This window comes from Apis dorsata, unplaced genomic scaffold (assembly GCF_000469605.1).
Source record: "Apis dorsata unplaced genomic scaffold, Apis dorsata 1.3 scaffold_309, whole genome shotgun sequence".
NCBI lineage: Eukaryota > Metazoa > Arthropoda > Insecta > Hymenoptera > Apidae > Apis > Apis dorsata.
In genome coordinates this window covers 342,902-359,498 of record NW_006263581.1, presented here as the reverse complement: position 1 = coordinate 359,498, position 16,597 = coordinate 342,902, and the positions used below count along the sequence as shown (strand labels likewise).

The following is a 16,597-nucleotide window of genomic DNA, read 5'->3' as shown; positions in this document are numbered from 1 at the left end:
TTTTTTTTTTTTTTTTTTTTTTTTTTTTTTTTTTTTTTTTTTTTTTTTTTTTTTTTTGAAAAAAAAGGAAAACATGTCACAAGTTAAAAAGAATTCAAAGTTTACAAATTGAAAATGTCCGAAAAAAATTTTTGATTTACAATAAAATATATAATATTTGAATATTTTTTGAAAGGCGTTTAATCGAGAGAATGATGATGATGATGATCGTGTTCTTAAAATTAATTTAATTGTGAATTAAGCTCGTTATTAGAAAACTACTTTTATTATACTTAATATAAAATTCATAAAGTTTCAGGCTTAATTACTCTTCGAAAAAGTGATTAATAATAAAACTTTTCAGTTGCACAACTTGGTTAATTGCTATGCCAAAAAAGTGTATATTATAAAGTTTTAAATGCATGATTAAATTCTAACTTCTCTCATAAAATCGATATTGCTCGGATCAGAATTGTACATTTCATTTTCAAAATTCGGACAAATGGAGCAATGATATCAATCCCTTGCTCTCCTTTCTTACCACAAATTCCAAACCATCTTCATCTCCGTTTCCAAAACGACAAAGTGCAAAAAAAAAAAAAAGAATTCGTATTTACACATTTCCCCTCCATCGAAAATCTACAAATCGAACGAATTCCGATCTCTCTCCAAATAATATCAAGATGTCACTAGAAAAAAATATTATTTTCTTCTTTAGATTTCTATAGGAAGAATTTAATGTTAACCTTGTATTAATTGAATTTTAATTTAACTAAATGCAACTAAACACTAAATAGCAACTTAATCTTATTAAATATTTACATTAATTGAAATATACTTAAGAGATAATTATTATTTGATCATTTAAAAAATTAAGAAAAAAATAAATTATTTATTTTTATTATCTATCGTATTATTCAAATAGATATAGGTGATTCATTTATTAAATTCTTCATAACTATAATTTATCCGATAATAGTATATATATATATAATATCAACCCTTTCTCATTTCTCTTCGATTCCAAGATCGGGAAGAAAAAAAAGAGAAAAAGCAAAATTGCCCGGCGAGTCAATACGAGCCCGTCCCCTTCGCAACGCAATTTCCCCCAACGCAATCTCTCTCGTCAAAGAAACTTAATTCCTCCTCTTTCTCGCGTACCGTTTGCATTATAACTCCTTCTCGTTCTCCCCCTTTTTTCGATGGAATCGCTGGAACCGGGGAGTGTCAGGGCCGAGCCGGGTCCAAGGACGCAGCTTCCGCGTCCTTTTTCGAGGCGCGTGCACGCGACAGCACGTGCCACGGCCTCTCCCCCACGTAGCTGCCTGGCCTCATACGATCGAGGCCGACCAAATGGATATTTAACGAACGTGACCCCCATTACTCCGAATTAAAGAGATTCACGACCCTCCTCTGTCGCCCTTACAATACNCGTAGCCCTGGGCACACGCGATAGAATGGCCGATCATCAAATGGACATTCAACGAACGTCAGAGATCGCCATAATTTCTCCAAGCGAGAATCGAAGAGAATTCGCGCCTGACCTCATCTGTCGCAAATCTTATGATAAATGATGTTCGCGTGCATTCTCGCGAAAATCATTCCCGTGAAGCTCGTTAACCCATCTCAATCCCCCGCCACCACGGTTAAATAATAATCTGGAAAGGAAACGGTTGGAATCGTCGCTGCAGCTTCCGCCACCCCCTTTGTCGTGGACGTCGAGCACACGGAACGGTTATAGTAGGTCTATGCTACTACGTGACGTTATTCTTCAGGCTGTGTTCAGGAACACAGTCAGAAAATAGTTCTGTGTTAGAAAATTCGTGTAATTGCGTCACTCCTGCTTTTTAATTCCTTCCTTATTTCCTCGCTTCCCCGGTTTCTTTTTCGTTAATTCTTACGGATACTTTTTTTTTATTTGAGAGTGTTAATTGTTAGTCTCGATTTCGATTGGAATCACGCGGGGAAACGTGCGTCACGCGACTCCGTACGCGAGCATCGAGCATTTTTCATTGAAACTGATGATGATTGGTGACGACATAGATGGGGAGGAGGATATCGATAGCTCCGTGTCGATAATTTTAGACGCGATACAAATTTAGCTGCCGATGGGGCAAGGTCAAGGTCTGGGCCGTCGCATAACCCATTTTCGACGAAGGGCTCCTTTGGATTTCGTATTCATCATCGATGAATATTTAAAAACCGGCATTGGGGGGAGGGGGAAGGGTTTAGGGATGGCTCGATATTTTCCACGATTATTAATCAAGTGTTATCTCGTGCCTAGATGACGGATTTTTAATTTGAAACTCATCCAATGTGATTGCAAATGTTCGATGTGCGGAAGGGAGTCGTGGAAAATTTTAATGAATAAGCAAGGATTTTAATTCTACGCTCGTTAACCAATGCGAACTCTTGTTTTTATTTTATATTCCTTTATTTCAATAATGTGATCGATAACTCGTATCTCATTTTTTTTGGCGAAGTTTAAGTTGAAGAAAAGATTACGATCTTTTTAATGAAATTTTTCAAGGAAAATTATGCATTAGAGGGAGAAAAAATGCAATTTATTTTCGAAGCATTAATCCATACTTCTCTCAGAGGACTCGTTTAATTTTTAATTAGCCAGATAATGTAATTTCTTCTCTCGAGCGCATTGTCCTACACAATGGCCCCTAAACTATATTTATTTTTATAAAATATTATTTAATACAAAAGTTAATCCCACGAAACCGATCTTGGTAAAACTAAAAAATATATATTTGCGATAAAAAAATCGGGTAAAATTGCGATAAAAATTCGTTATTAATGTTTCTTTAAAACACTCTCGAAAATTTCCCTTGCCATCCCTTTTCACATTCATCCCTGAAACGTATCCCAAACGCATTCACTTTAATCCATTCCATTTACCGAAGCAAAAAAAAAAAGCACAGAGATCGGAAACAAAAGTCTTCTCGTAGTAGAGGATATCTTAGTAAGAAAGTACACTCGTCGAGCCCTGTTTCTACGGTTCTTTTAAAGCACTTTTTTTCTTTTTTTTTCTTAAATCTACTTACCAAAGATTCGACTAACAAGAAAGCTATGGCTTCGCTCGAAAGGTCAAACGGGTATCCATTAAAAGTAGAAAGAGGAGAGTAGAGTCGAAGGAATGTTTCGAATCTTTTCCTTCCTTCGAAAGAATTATTTTATCTCTGAAAGTATGGGATGATTTCACGAAACTCGCGCCATGACTGCAAAGGGTGAAAGGGTACAGTAAGAGAGGAACGATCGCAAAGGGGTTGCAACGGAGCTTTTCTGCGTCATTGCCGCCGATGTCAGCATCACTTTTCTCGATGCATACCAGAGATTTCCATTCCAAAGATGCTTTGTTTTTTTTTGTTTTTGTTTTTTTTAATCCTTTTGTAACGTTCTCGAATTCCAGGGAATAATATCGGGCCAAGAGGAACGAGGGTTGGGACGACTTTTTTCGCGATCCTTTTGAGGAAGCCCTCTGATCGAGAATGAAAGATACGCTCGATTGTGCCCTTGATCGGATAATCCCTCTTGTCGAGATATTTATTGAGAATTTTCCATAAAAAAAATTCTTTTCAGAAAATGTTTTTTGGGGAATTTTCGATGATTGATCGAATAAAATATCTTTGTAGGAAAAAAAAAAATGAATTGCATTGGTGGAAGATATTTGAAATTTGAAGTTTGAAGTTTGGACTAAATCATAAATTTTTTCCATTCATAATAATTGTATTATTGTTTTATGATGGATGACTAAATTGAGTTTTTCAATTGATATGTTACGATAATAACACGTTATAATGAATGAAATTTGGATGAGTTCGTGAATATTTATATAAATACTTTAATGTTGAAGAGACACTGCTTCAACATTATTATTCATTAAATTTAACATCATATGTAGAAATTTCGAAAACCCAATATTGCAATTTATATTCCATATACATTTATATTTAAATTTTTTTATCTTTCTATATTCTAAATTTAGATCTTGCTATATACAATTCAAATTCCTGTGAAGCAATTAGCATAGCTCTCGGTTAAACTACCAAATTAAACGCCAACCTATCACCAACTCGATTTAAATCTCAAGTATCTCCACCTAACCAAGATCTAACCTCAAAGTTCACACCAAACTATCTTACAGACCAAATCCATTTTAAATTAATCAAATTAGCCGGTTAAGCATTTTAATCTTGCCACTCGCTGAAACTACATATTAGATCATTCGAATTAATTTGACGCGAAGAAGATGCAATATTTGGAGAAAAGTTTTCCAAGCGGTGGCGACGCCATGATTAACGGAGTTAACTAGAGAGTTAGATGGCGGGACTAAACCTACTTAGCTCTATTATAACTTTGCCCAAGTTAAATGAGACTCTAGACGGAATAGAGAACACTTGTTTCATTCTTGATTTCTTCTTTCGATTGAAGGAATAGCTTTCGTGAATCTTGGATCGAAAATACGTAAAAGATGAATAATTGATCGATGGTTATCGTAGAAGATATACTTTTGATATATCCTCGTATTTATTTATTTATAAAATTAATTTTTGTCAGAATCATTGCGTAAATTTTTCATAGTTTTTACATTGCAGCAAATTGTTTCAGAATATTTTCAATCTCTAAAAATTTCTTTAAATATTATTTTTACGTAAAAAAAAATTGTTTCGATATTTTTATTTCCCTTTTTGTTAAATTTTTTTCTATCTTTCAGTTAAGTTTAAAAGAAATCAATTTTTTCGACTGTATAACAGTTTCAACTGAACAAACTTTCAATTTTCTTGCAAACTGATCGAGTTTGCAAAACAGAAAAATTCGCCAGGAAACCGAGCACACTTTTGAGAATTTTACCGCGTGACTGAGTTAGCTTTGATTTATTGTATGCAATTATTTCAACGTTGAAATTGCGTTATTTGGACGGTTGCACCGTTATTCGACTAAAAATTCTTCCATTTGCGCTATTCTCGTGTTTGATCGTTGACATCCATCGCGTACCGCGAATATTATAAACGTTAATGCTGTTCCACAATCTTCTTTCCCACTTTTCATCATTTTAATACAGTTACAAACGATTACATTTAACAAATAAAAATTCTCTTCTTTGTGAAAAAATTTCTGAATCTTTCACCTTTGTAGAAATTTTTAAAATCTCTTCAAATCGAATATAATAAACTAACTTTTTACCACACCTGTTACTATTCACAATACATAATATATAAAAAACCTTGATGAATCATTTCAAACTAACTCAATCTCCAAAAAAAAAGATATTCAACACCCACTCAATCCTCCAGAAGGGAAAGAAGAAAGGAAGAAAAGTGAAAGTAAGAAATAATTCGTCATCGAAGAGTTAAATCGATTCAAACCACCCACCGGAATCTTTATAAAACTGTTACTAAATTCTGCTCGTTCCGTGTTGAACGGAAGATAATTCGATAGAGGTAGAAGGGGGGAGAGGGATAACAGAAATCAATCATTCCTCGCATTCATCAGATGGAAACGGAGATTGTCCATGGTCGGCACGCATCTGGGCGCAAACTCGAGCAAGTGGATCGGTGCCAATTAATTGCACAGAGGGGAGATGCTGCGGTAGGGGTACAGTGATTTACGTAACTGCCGAGCTTGTGCTCGCTTGATTCCTCACGCGAAACATTTACATTCGTCCCCCTTAAATTTGAACGAAATTGCGGCTACTCCGCGGCTGGATGGCGTTTAATTTGGTCCCTCGTCGCGAAGTAACATAGTTTCAATAATATAGCTATTCCTTCAATTACAGGGGAGAGGACATCGTTACAGCTAATGATTAATTTCATTTGGAAAAATTTTCTTCGAGAGACGTTCTTCCCTTTCTTTTTATTTTTTTTTTTTTTTTCCTTTTTTTTTCTTTGTGTTTCGAAATTATAAATTGGAATCCCTGAATTTCGATGATTGGCAATATTCTATTAAATATTAGAATTTGATGAGATGTGGATGATTTAGAATAGATTTCACAGAGATGTGCATTTCGATGTATTTATTCTATAAATCGGAAGGCGTTTAAAATAAAAAAAAAAAAGGATAATGATTTTCTTTGCCCTCGATTGTCAAGGAATACAATGTTTCAGAATATATACCCCCATTTTCACGTATTCGAAGTCATAAATCAAGGAATCGCGTAAAAAAAGGTTCGCCGATTCGTGTCGAAAGTTATCTTTGGAAAAGCGGTGGAAAATCGGTGTCCCCGCTAACCATTGCGGAGATCGCCCGCATATACGTCGCATTTATCGGTCTGTTTGCTTTCGAAACGATTAGTAAATCGAAACATGCCCGCATGTCCGATCATCGTACTTGGCAAACGATTCTATCGTGCATCGGTATTAAAGAAAAAAATAACTGCTTTGTCCGATTTCATGCGTGTAAATTTTATAATATTATTTTATAATATTACGATCCTTTTTTTCGTTTCTGTTTTTCACACTGATTAAATTTTAATATTTCGTAATTATCTTCGTTCGTTAAATTTTATAAAGTATTCATTCGATCTCGATGTAAAATGGTATAATTCGATAATTTTCGATAAAAAAACGTAAATAGAAGATATGTTCAGGATACGTCTATAAAAAATTATAGAATATTCCATTAAATTCGTTCGATTAATCAATGTAATTAAATCCAAATCAATCGATTGAATAAAAATCTAATTTACTTTGTCCAGAGGATTTTTTAAATCAATGTAAAAACAGTATATACAGTATATTATTAATAAGACTGTTACAAAAATTGTTCTTCCAGAGAATAAATAAATTTATCACGTAATTTATTTTAAAATTCGAATAAATTATTTTAAAATTAGGAAAACTTTGAACTTCTATAAATCCGAAGATAATAATTTTCGGTCAATGGATGAAATATTATTAAAAATGCGGAACTTTGCTCTTTAAAACGCTTTTTCATTTATCTCGATACGATTTCCGGTTCCCAAAATATCATTGTATAAAGAAAACGTAATTTTTAATCATTTACCTTAACCCTATTAAAATTAGAAAAACTTTGAATCGCTATAATTCCGAAGATATTGACTTCCGGTTAACCAATGAAAGATCGTTAGAAGCGCGTAACTTTGCTCTTTAAAACGCTTTTTCGTTTATNNNNTCGATACGACTTCCGGTTCCCAAAATATCATTGTATAAAGAAAACGTAATTTTTAATCATTTATCTTAACCCTATTAAAATTAGAAAAACTTTGAATCGCTATAACTTCGAAGATATTGACTTCCGGTTAACCAATAAAAGATCGTTAGAAGCGCTGAACCTTGCTCTTTAAAACGCTTTTTCGTTTACCTCGATACGACTTCCGGTTCCCAAAATATCATTGTATAAAGAAAACGTAATTTTTAATCATTTATCTTAACCCTATTAAAATTAGAAAAACTTTGAATCGCTATAACTTCGAAGATATTGACTTCCGGTTAACCAATAAAAGATCGTTAGAAGCGCTGAACCTTGCTCTTTAAAACGCTTTTTCGTTTACCTCGATACGACTTCCGGTTCCCAAAATATCATTGTATAAAGAAAACGTAATTTTTAATCATTTACCTTAACCTTATTAAAATTAGAAAAACTTTGAATCGCTATAACTCCGAAGATATTGACTTCCGGTTAATCAATGAAAGATCGTTAGAAGCGCTGAACCTTGCTCTTTAAAACGCTTTTTCGTTTATCTCGATACGACTTCCGGTTGCCGAGATATCGTCGTGTAAAGAAAAGGGTAATTTTTAATCGTTTATTATCTTCGTCCTTGTTACTTACTCGGATCTCTCGCTCGCACCTCGTCTCACTAACCTATGCCAAACATCAGACGAGTGACAGACGCGATTCCTGGAAAAATATAGTACGCATATTCCAGGAAAAATATGTGGGTCAGTGGGTCGCGGGCCATTCATAATTTTTGCACCGTCTTAAGTACCATGGAAACTTTAAGTATTTATATCTCGGCAACGGATTGAGATATTGAGATAAAACAAAAAGTGATTTAAATGGCACGACTTCCTCTATTTATTGAGTGGGTTTTGGCGATAAAATTTTCAGTTTCCTCGTTTGTATTTTTTATACGAAAAATCAAAGTTTCATCGTAATTTTGAGCGAACGCAATGGTCTATTGTGTCTATAAAATTATAAAATACGTAATTTGGCATACGTCTTATATAATATGAAACATTTTTTGCAAATTGAATTTTTAAATACGTTTTTAAACGAAACAAAAGAATTTGAAGCGAAATATCGTTACATTGAACAGAAATAGCATAGAAAAATCATGTTTCAAAAGATAGATAACGTAACTATAAAAAGTAAAATAAATTTTCTTTAAAATACACGGGAAATTCCACGATAAATTCCACATTGGAAATCTGTTATATAAAACCAAACATTTTTCCATGCGTGATCGTTATCTCGGACAATCTTTCTCCACCTACGAAGAAGGAAAAGTTGTTCCCTCGACGTCACGTGCAGCGCTCCGAAAGCGTTCGATCGTGAATGTCGAGACCGCTGTTCCTTCGAGGACGATAAAGTGGAAGCGCGTTTTTCCTCTCGACGATCGACGCGTTCGATCACGTTTCCGGAAGTCGGATGCCTTTGTTCTTTCGCTCACCTGCCCAAAGGTTAATTCGATATACAGGCCCACGTCCACTTGTCCTTTTTGCTGCCTTTGGAACAGGAACGATACGAGAAATAGGCTCGAGAAATGGAAATATCATATTGATCGATGGCCCTGTAACGAATTGGACAATGATGAATGTAGGGAAATAAATGGAAGAGTAATGTTGTTTTGCGGTTTATGATTTTGTCTCTGTGTTTGAACTTTTATTTTGTTTTTCAAATAAATTAGTACATATTATTATAGAATTCTTCAATTTATTCGTTTTCAAAAAAATTAGAATTTTTTTCTAATATATTCGTTTCTTTTTGTTTCAGGTAAGAGTCGTCAAATTTCTAAGAATATTCGACGTAAAGGATACAAGTTTAGAGACTCGAAAATGTGTAAGTTAACATGTATCTAATTGCAACGTGATTTTCTAAAAAAATCTATAGAAAGAAATTATATTTATTCGTGTAATCATAGAAATTATACAATAACCAAGATGCAAGATGTGTCAAAAATTAAACAAAGAACGTATTATAATATAATCAATCCGAGTTATAACGAGTTAAAACTTCTACAAACTTGTCAAAATCTTCTCAAAATGAAGAGAAGGAAAAAAGAAAGTAGAAAAAGAATGGCAAACATCCGGGTTTACCTTCAACCCTGTTACACCCCTCGACGTCCATCGTATCGCAAAAAGTGTTTCCAACGGTCCTCCACCTTTCCCCTTCGTCGAATCGATACTGTTTATCGCGTTCCAAAGATGTCCCGTGAATCAGTCGGCGCGTGGAAAAATATTCGTCTGGGTGATCGTAAACGTTGGTGGTCCATGAACTGTGCGCGTGTATCCGCGTATACACGTCTGAAATTTATTTCTTGATTCGTGGATGCGCCCTCGGGAGATGTCGGTGGTTTCAACCGTAAAACAGGTTGCCATGGCTACCCAAGCGAGTTTTACGAGTGCCTTGAACCCTCCTACGAATTGCAACCCCACCCTCGTGGGTCTTTTACCCTTGTATCCCCAATTCCTGCCCTCCAAAATCATTCCTCGTTCCGGAAACTTCCGGATCTCGTCGATCCACGATCTGTTTTTTCGGCTTGAAAAATTCCATTCGGTGAATGGAAAACACATACGGGCTCGTCTCGAATAAATGAAGGCTGGCGCTATTTATAAGCGGGTTCAGACGTCTGGCTGAGGGTCAACGGGGTTCAGATGGATCACGATTTTATTGCGAGATTAATTGGAATTTGAATGGAGGGGTGGTAAATAAGGATGGTTAATAGATTCGAGGGTAGAAGCGAGTAGTTTAAAAATTCTTCTTCACTTTGTAAATTAATTTCGTAGGAATTAATGAAAAGATAACGAAAAAATTCTGATCAATCGATTAATAAATTAATGCTTTGATCGAAGACGATTTATCGATCGCGAGTAACAATTTGATATATAGTCAGATCACTTTTTGCAATAATGTTCGATATGAAATAGAAAATCGTTGGAACAATTTAAAATTTCTAGTATCTCTTCGTTCCACGTTTTCGTTTCAACACAACTTCGTTACTTACTTCGCTTCGCCGAGATTCAAATCTCGAGAAGATTTGGCCAAGATTCGGCCAGATGAAGAGGAATAAATCGATGGTCGTATGCAAATCCCCCGCGAATATCGGCGAAAGCTTTTCGCGTATGCAAAAGAGAACGCGAGCCATTTTCATAGCGGAGCTTTTCATGGATATTCTGGCTATAAATATGAATAATTTTCGCGAACAACCGGTGAAACGAAGTGATTCGGTATAAAAATCGTGGATATCATCATTTCTAATGCTGTATTTTCGAAAATTGTTCCTTGTTGTAATCGATATTAATTATAATTTTCGATTAAATGGATTTTCATAATTTGTACGATCTTTCGATCTGAGTTTTAATTTCATTAAATTTTTCCAAGATTGCTCCTCACTCGATCGAAATTATAGATTTTTTTTTGTATATATATTTGAATTTTCATTTCATTAAATTTTTCCAAGATTTACCTCTCACCCAATTGAAATTAATTTTAACGTGAATTTTCGTAATTTGTATTAGCGTGTCGATTTGAATTTTTAAATTTTCAATTAAAGAGAATTTTTTTTTTTTTTAATATATTAAAATCTTCGAAGAGAAATTTTCAATTCTATGAAAATTAAGTTTAGTGCTATGAGGAATCAAGATATCCATCGTTGTATGTTTAATCACCGTATTTCTAATCCGTTTAAAACATTTTCGACAACGTTAAAACTCGAAAAGGCAGCTTGAATTAAGCATATCTGAAGAATTTTGCGGGTTAACCGGCTGCAGAATAAACATTCCCCATTTATAGTAGCCATTTTGAAGTAACACGGTTTCCCAACTTTAATAAGCTGAACGTGCTGCCCACGCAACCACTTGTGCCTTAGATGAATTTTTTTCTTTTCGTAGAATGCCGTAGTTACACTTTGCAATCTCTGTATTCAACACAAAGATTTGTTGAAAAATGTGTCAGTCGAAGAATTTTCTTTAAGTAAGAGAAGAAAGAGAAAAGAATAATTTTCTTCACAAGAAAGAGAACCACACAATTTTTTTTTATTTTTGTTTATTACGTAACATTCATATTTAATGATTATTAAATAATATTTTTATTTTCTACGATTCATTCGAAATTTATTAAAAAGTTACAGCGCCATTTTAATTTTAATATTCGAAGGTAAAAAAAATTCAAAAAAGAAATTAATATTTTAACAGAAAAAGTTTTCAACAAAATCGAGTTTTTCTCTGATGGTAAAAATATCAAAAAAATAATTCCCAAAGAGGATACGTTTTCCAATAAATGATACAAATCGATCGATCGTAATTTTTCTATTAACGATTTTCGAACAGAAACCTTCAATTATGGATAGATCATTGCTGAAGACTTCAATTAATATTCGATATTGAAAAAATCTTGGGGATTTTTATGAAATTTTTATGAAATATGATGTGTAATTTCTTTTTCTTCTTTTCGTACTTCGAAAAAGATACATAGAAAGAAAAATCAAGAATAAAACAGCCCTTGTCTCTTCGAGAAACAAAATTACATAATAATTACATAACATTACAATTATAACATAATAATTGTTAAAAATGTGCAACAGATACTTTTAAAATTTGAAAAATTAATTTTAACTAATTAAAATCATTTTACCTTTATAATAATACATATAATTTATATAAATAAAATAAAAATATTAATATACTAATTGTTATATTATTAAATTTGCATAATGTATCTTAAAAATTCTGAAAACCAACCACTCTCTTAAAAAGGTATCACGTTTCTTGACCATCTCACTGATACTGATATTCCAACAAATTTTGTAAATTTTATTACTGTGTTTGTTGTAGTATTAAATCCTACTCATTTTTCCCGTTATAAAGATTTTTAACGACTCGTATTCTTCTTTCCATTGCTTCAGAATTGCTCTACGTGAGAAAAGAGTACAGAAACCTTCGCATGATTCGATCGAAGATATAAGGGCTATCAGACGATTTTACGATAAACTGTTTCGCCATACAGACATTGCTAAAAGCTTACCGTCTATAAATTTGGAAAATTTCCATTTATGAATCATTTCATAAATTTTGCCTAATAAAAAAAACTTGGATACTTGTATTTATGATCGTTGCAAATATAAAAGAATTTTTAGATTCTAAATTTTCGAACAGTAAAAATATCTTTCATTTCTGAGAAAGAGAATGGAATATTATCGATATTATTCCAATGTTAAAGAGATGAGGATTCGATTTGACAAATTTTTCTTACGGCGAGATAAACGAGATAAATTTCACTTTCGATCGATCGTGCATATCGCGGGGAACCTCGTTGAGAAGAATTCTCTATTAGGTTCTCTGTCTTGAAACAAGGATATAGAGAGCGTGAATTGGGGCATGAATCCTGAATAGTCCAACCTGATGTCGATACATCGATAATTGGCATTCTATCTTCCTTATATAATTATAATTTAATAATATATATATATATATATATATATATATATATTCTAAATTCGGATAATTCTTAAATTTGCATAAAATCAAAATATCATTTATTCATAAGATATATTCATCTTATCGTTTCAATATTTTTATACGAAATCTTGCAAAAATTCCACAAATAATTCTCTCATTGTAATAGAAATAATTGAAGAATAACTATTCGCAAAATAAAAATAGATTACAAATAGATACAATGGATAATTAAGGAACATTCGATACATTTACAAAACGTTTGGTTGGCAACCGGATAGAGATTCTGTTTCCTTTCGTCATTTAGTCTCCAGCAGACACGAATAAGGGTGCGGTTCCATCTACAAAGATCGATGCAGGGGCCATCCGCGAGAACGCCCCAAAAGCAACGTGTCGAGTCCAAAAACGGGGTCAAGGCTTGATGGGAACCTTCAGGACCCACGATCCTCCCTCGAGGAATGTTTGCATCTGCCTTTAGCCTATTTTATATCGGTAGAATTTCGAGCCCAATAACGTTCCTTTCATATTTTTTCTTTTATTTTTTTTTCTCTCTCTCTCTCTTTTCACGTACTCTCTTGTTGCTCGTTTATTATTTCTCTCTCTTTTTTTTTCTTGTCTTCATTATTCTCGATACAACTTATTTTAAAATATAAAACAAAGGATAAAAAACGAATTCGATATCGATAGAAATTTAATAATAATAAATGAGATGGCAAAATAATAATTAATAATGTTAATTATTTATTATTAAACTGCGAATATAAATAGAATAAAATAAAATTTTTATGAATGTGGTTAAAGAAGAGAATGGAGCTTAAATAAAGATACGTCTTATTTTTCAAATACACACAATGTGCTATGAATATTTTTTGCTTTTTTGCATATCGTATATTTGTATACGTATATTTTTATACATTTTTTACAAATTTTTTTTAAATGCATAAACATTCGCAGTCTATTTATTGCTTATACTTTATAAACACGATTTATTTTTTACTACTACAAAGTTAATAAAGAGTCGATAGAAATTTTTCATGAAATGAAATTGACAAGTTTACTGAATATTCATGATTTTTCCTTTCCTTTCTCTTCTCTTCTATTTAAATACGATTATTTATTTATCTTCAGCCCGTGAATTCGAAGGAGAATGAAAAAAATGAAATTTAGCATTGATAAAAGTTGTTCACGCTGGCTTAAGACGAAACGAAAACGTCATTTGACAAGTTTACCAAACTTTATTCGGTTTACCCCCCGAGTGGGAGTCTATTGACGTTCCAGTTTCCAGTATGCAAGTTTTAGTACCAAGTTCCGCATCGTGTAAATTACGTTTGTCTGCTTGTTAATTTAATCGCGGAGTGTGTGGGTGGTTTTTAATTCGACCCTGTAAGGAATCATCGGGTGTTAACCGCCCACGCGGATTTATACATACGGTTTTACGAAGGGGTGTATCGCGATTTTATTATTGTTGTTAAATTTTGTACCGTTTAATTTAAAATTAAAACCTGGCGAAAGAATTTTTTTTTTTTCAAAAGCTTCTTTCTTCCTTATCGTCTCAATTGAGTACTTGAAAAGTACTTTCTCACTTTTGCATATATTATCCTACAAAATGATTCTATTACGCATTTGTACGCGGCACAGGAAGAATTTTAATCGCGTTAATTTAGTAGAATTTAATACGAATCGTGAGAGGAATTCTCTCATCGTGTTTTATCAGAGGAGAAGAAGAAGGAGGAGGAGGAGGAGGAAATATTATATGTTTTTTTCTTCACATAATAGTTTGCCCTTCGTCGTTATTTTTACTAATATTTCTTTCGAGATCGGTTGGGAAACAAGATGTTGGATAAGAATGAGGAAAGAATGAAAATAGAAGATTGGTGGAGATTTCGATCAGAGATTACAAGCGATACGTGTCCCACGCGTAAACAGACTGATCGAAACGGTTTATTTATAACCAGGAAGCCATTACACCGAAAAATATAGTGGACGTGGACGTGGAAATCACGATAAACAAATGTCAATCGTCGAGTCATCGCGCAGTTTGCTAATAGTTTATGTGTACCCGGCAAAAACAAATCAAATATCGCAATATTGTACGCGATATGAAGAGAAAACGTATCGATATGGGGACGAAAAGCAATCAATTTGTATGCTATTGTAATTTCAAACTATGAATATAAATAACATTTCTAATCGAATATATATATACCAATCAAATTTGATTTTGTGTTGTGATTTGATGTTATGTCGACTGATTCTTTTCTTCAATATCTAGGATCTTATTTATTCCAGATAAAATTTTACAGATAAAATGTTTTCTGTCCCATAACGCTTCTGTGTATAAAATGGCGCACTAATTACTATTTCAATTTTTCTATCATCGATTTTGTATGCAGCATAATATTAGGAGATTAAATTAATCGAATTACGAGATCCTAGAGTCTTTCACATTATTTGGCTTTCGTTATTATTCGCCATTCTATGATGTAGAAAAACGACAAGCATTATTCATTTTCAATAAAACGGTATCTCTGTACAATAAAAATTAATTTCTGGATGAAATTTTAGATTAACAATCGCGAATAAGTTAACAACGATACTTCCATCCATAAAATGATACATTAGTTATAATTATAAATTAATCTACTCGCTCAATTAGAAAAATTATAAAACATCGACGTAAATCGTTAGAAAATCTTTGGTAGAAATTTTTCAACTACGAAATTTATAAACAATTCACAAACTTTCTTTAAAATTCCTTGAATTTCTTCTTCTTCTTCTTTCTCTCCCCTCTCTACTACCCTCCTCGCAAGAGTGTTTCTTCCAAACGTCCATTTTTATAAATTTCTCCTTTGATCCCCTTTCCACGCGATTCACAATGCAACGTGTCAAGGACAAGCGGGTCGAGTCGAAGAAAGAACAAATTTTCTTGCTAAAGTTCGCGTGTACTCTTTCTCTCTCTCTCTCTCTCTCTTTCTTTCTTTCTCTCTTTCTTAAACGTTTCCTCTCCTATAGAATTTCGCAAAGAAGTATTCGCACAATTGGATGGGATTGGATTCCTTACAACCGCGATAACTTAACGTTTGTCCAGCATCCAACACGCGAAAAGAAAAGAAAAGAAAAGATTTGGAAATATTGCGCGATGAAACGGAACGAATGGACAGATAAAAATGTTGTCGTCGAGAACGGCGCGAATCTCGACGGATCTCGCACCGATGCCGACGTTCGACGGATGTTCGAGAGTCGGTCAAGGTCTTGAAAAGGACCGAGATATCGCCATAATGATGCGAGTCTCTTGGATGAAAAGCGAGAAAGTGGTAAGAGTAACGGTGGTAAGGTCGCTCGATAGATTTTATCTTGATTAATGGAAGATTTACTTCGAAGCTTTTTCCCCCTCCTCCCCCTTTTTTAAATTTTTAAATCGATCTTCGTTTGTCGAAATGAATGCGAATCTGCATGAATCGTTGTTCGTTAAAAAAAAAAAAAGGATAAATTACGAGTTACAATAATCGATATACAAATTCCAATTAATTCTAATTGAAACTTCAAAAAAAGAATTTGTTAAATAATCATTTTTGCTACGAAACGAATCGCAAAAAAAAAAAAATATCGCTGAAAAATCAAAAACTCGATCGTTTGATCTCAACTATAGAGAAACTACATATCCAAAGATAGTGTACAAAGAAACGTTCAACGAACTCGAAAACTCGGAAGGGAAGAGTGAAAAAGAGTGAAAAGTGATGGATAAAATTTCGTTAAATCTCGTGGAAGCCGATAGACACTTCGAAAAAAACGACGAAACCAGGAAACAACCCTGACCGAGTTTCAACTCAAGAGGGAAGGGAAAGAAGGAGGAGGGGAGGTGTTAAAAGACAGTTAGCGAAGCGAACGAACGAGCACAACGTGGCCGGGCATCAAAGCTTATAAATATGGCGATGCGAAGCGATTGACCCTGACCAGATTTCACCCTTGCTACGGGT

The 16,597-nt window shown here is 33.6% G+C and overlaps 1 protein-coding gene and 1 long non-coding RNA gene across 8 annotated transcripts in view; both read left to right on the top strand.

Moving 5' to 3' along the window:
• Positions 1-9,950, top strand: part of LOC116185869 — a 95,034-nt gene extending 85,084 nt beyond the window's left edge. The window contains exon 3 of the long non-coding RNA XR_004150770.1: positions 8,941-9,950. This is a non-coding gene — a long non-coding RNA (uncharacterized LOC116185869). The remainder of the gene's footprint in view (positions 1-8,940) is intronic.
• LOC102673862 (phosphatase and actin regulator 4B) overlaps positions 1-16,597 on the top strand; it is a 332,035-nt gene that overhangs the window by 241,717 nt on the left and 73,721 nt on the right. The window lies entirely within an intron of this gene.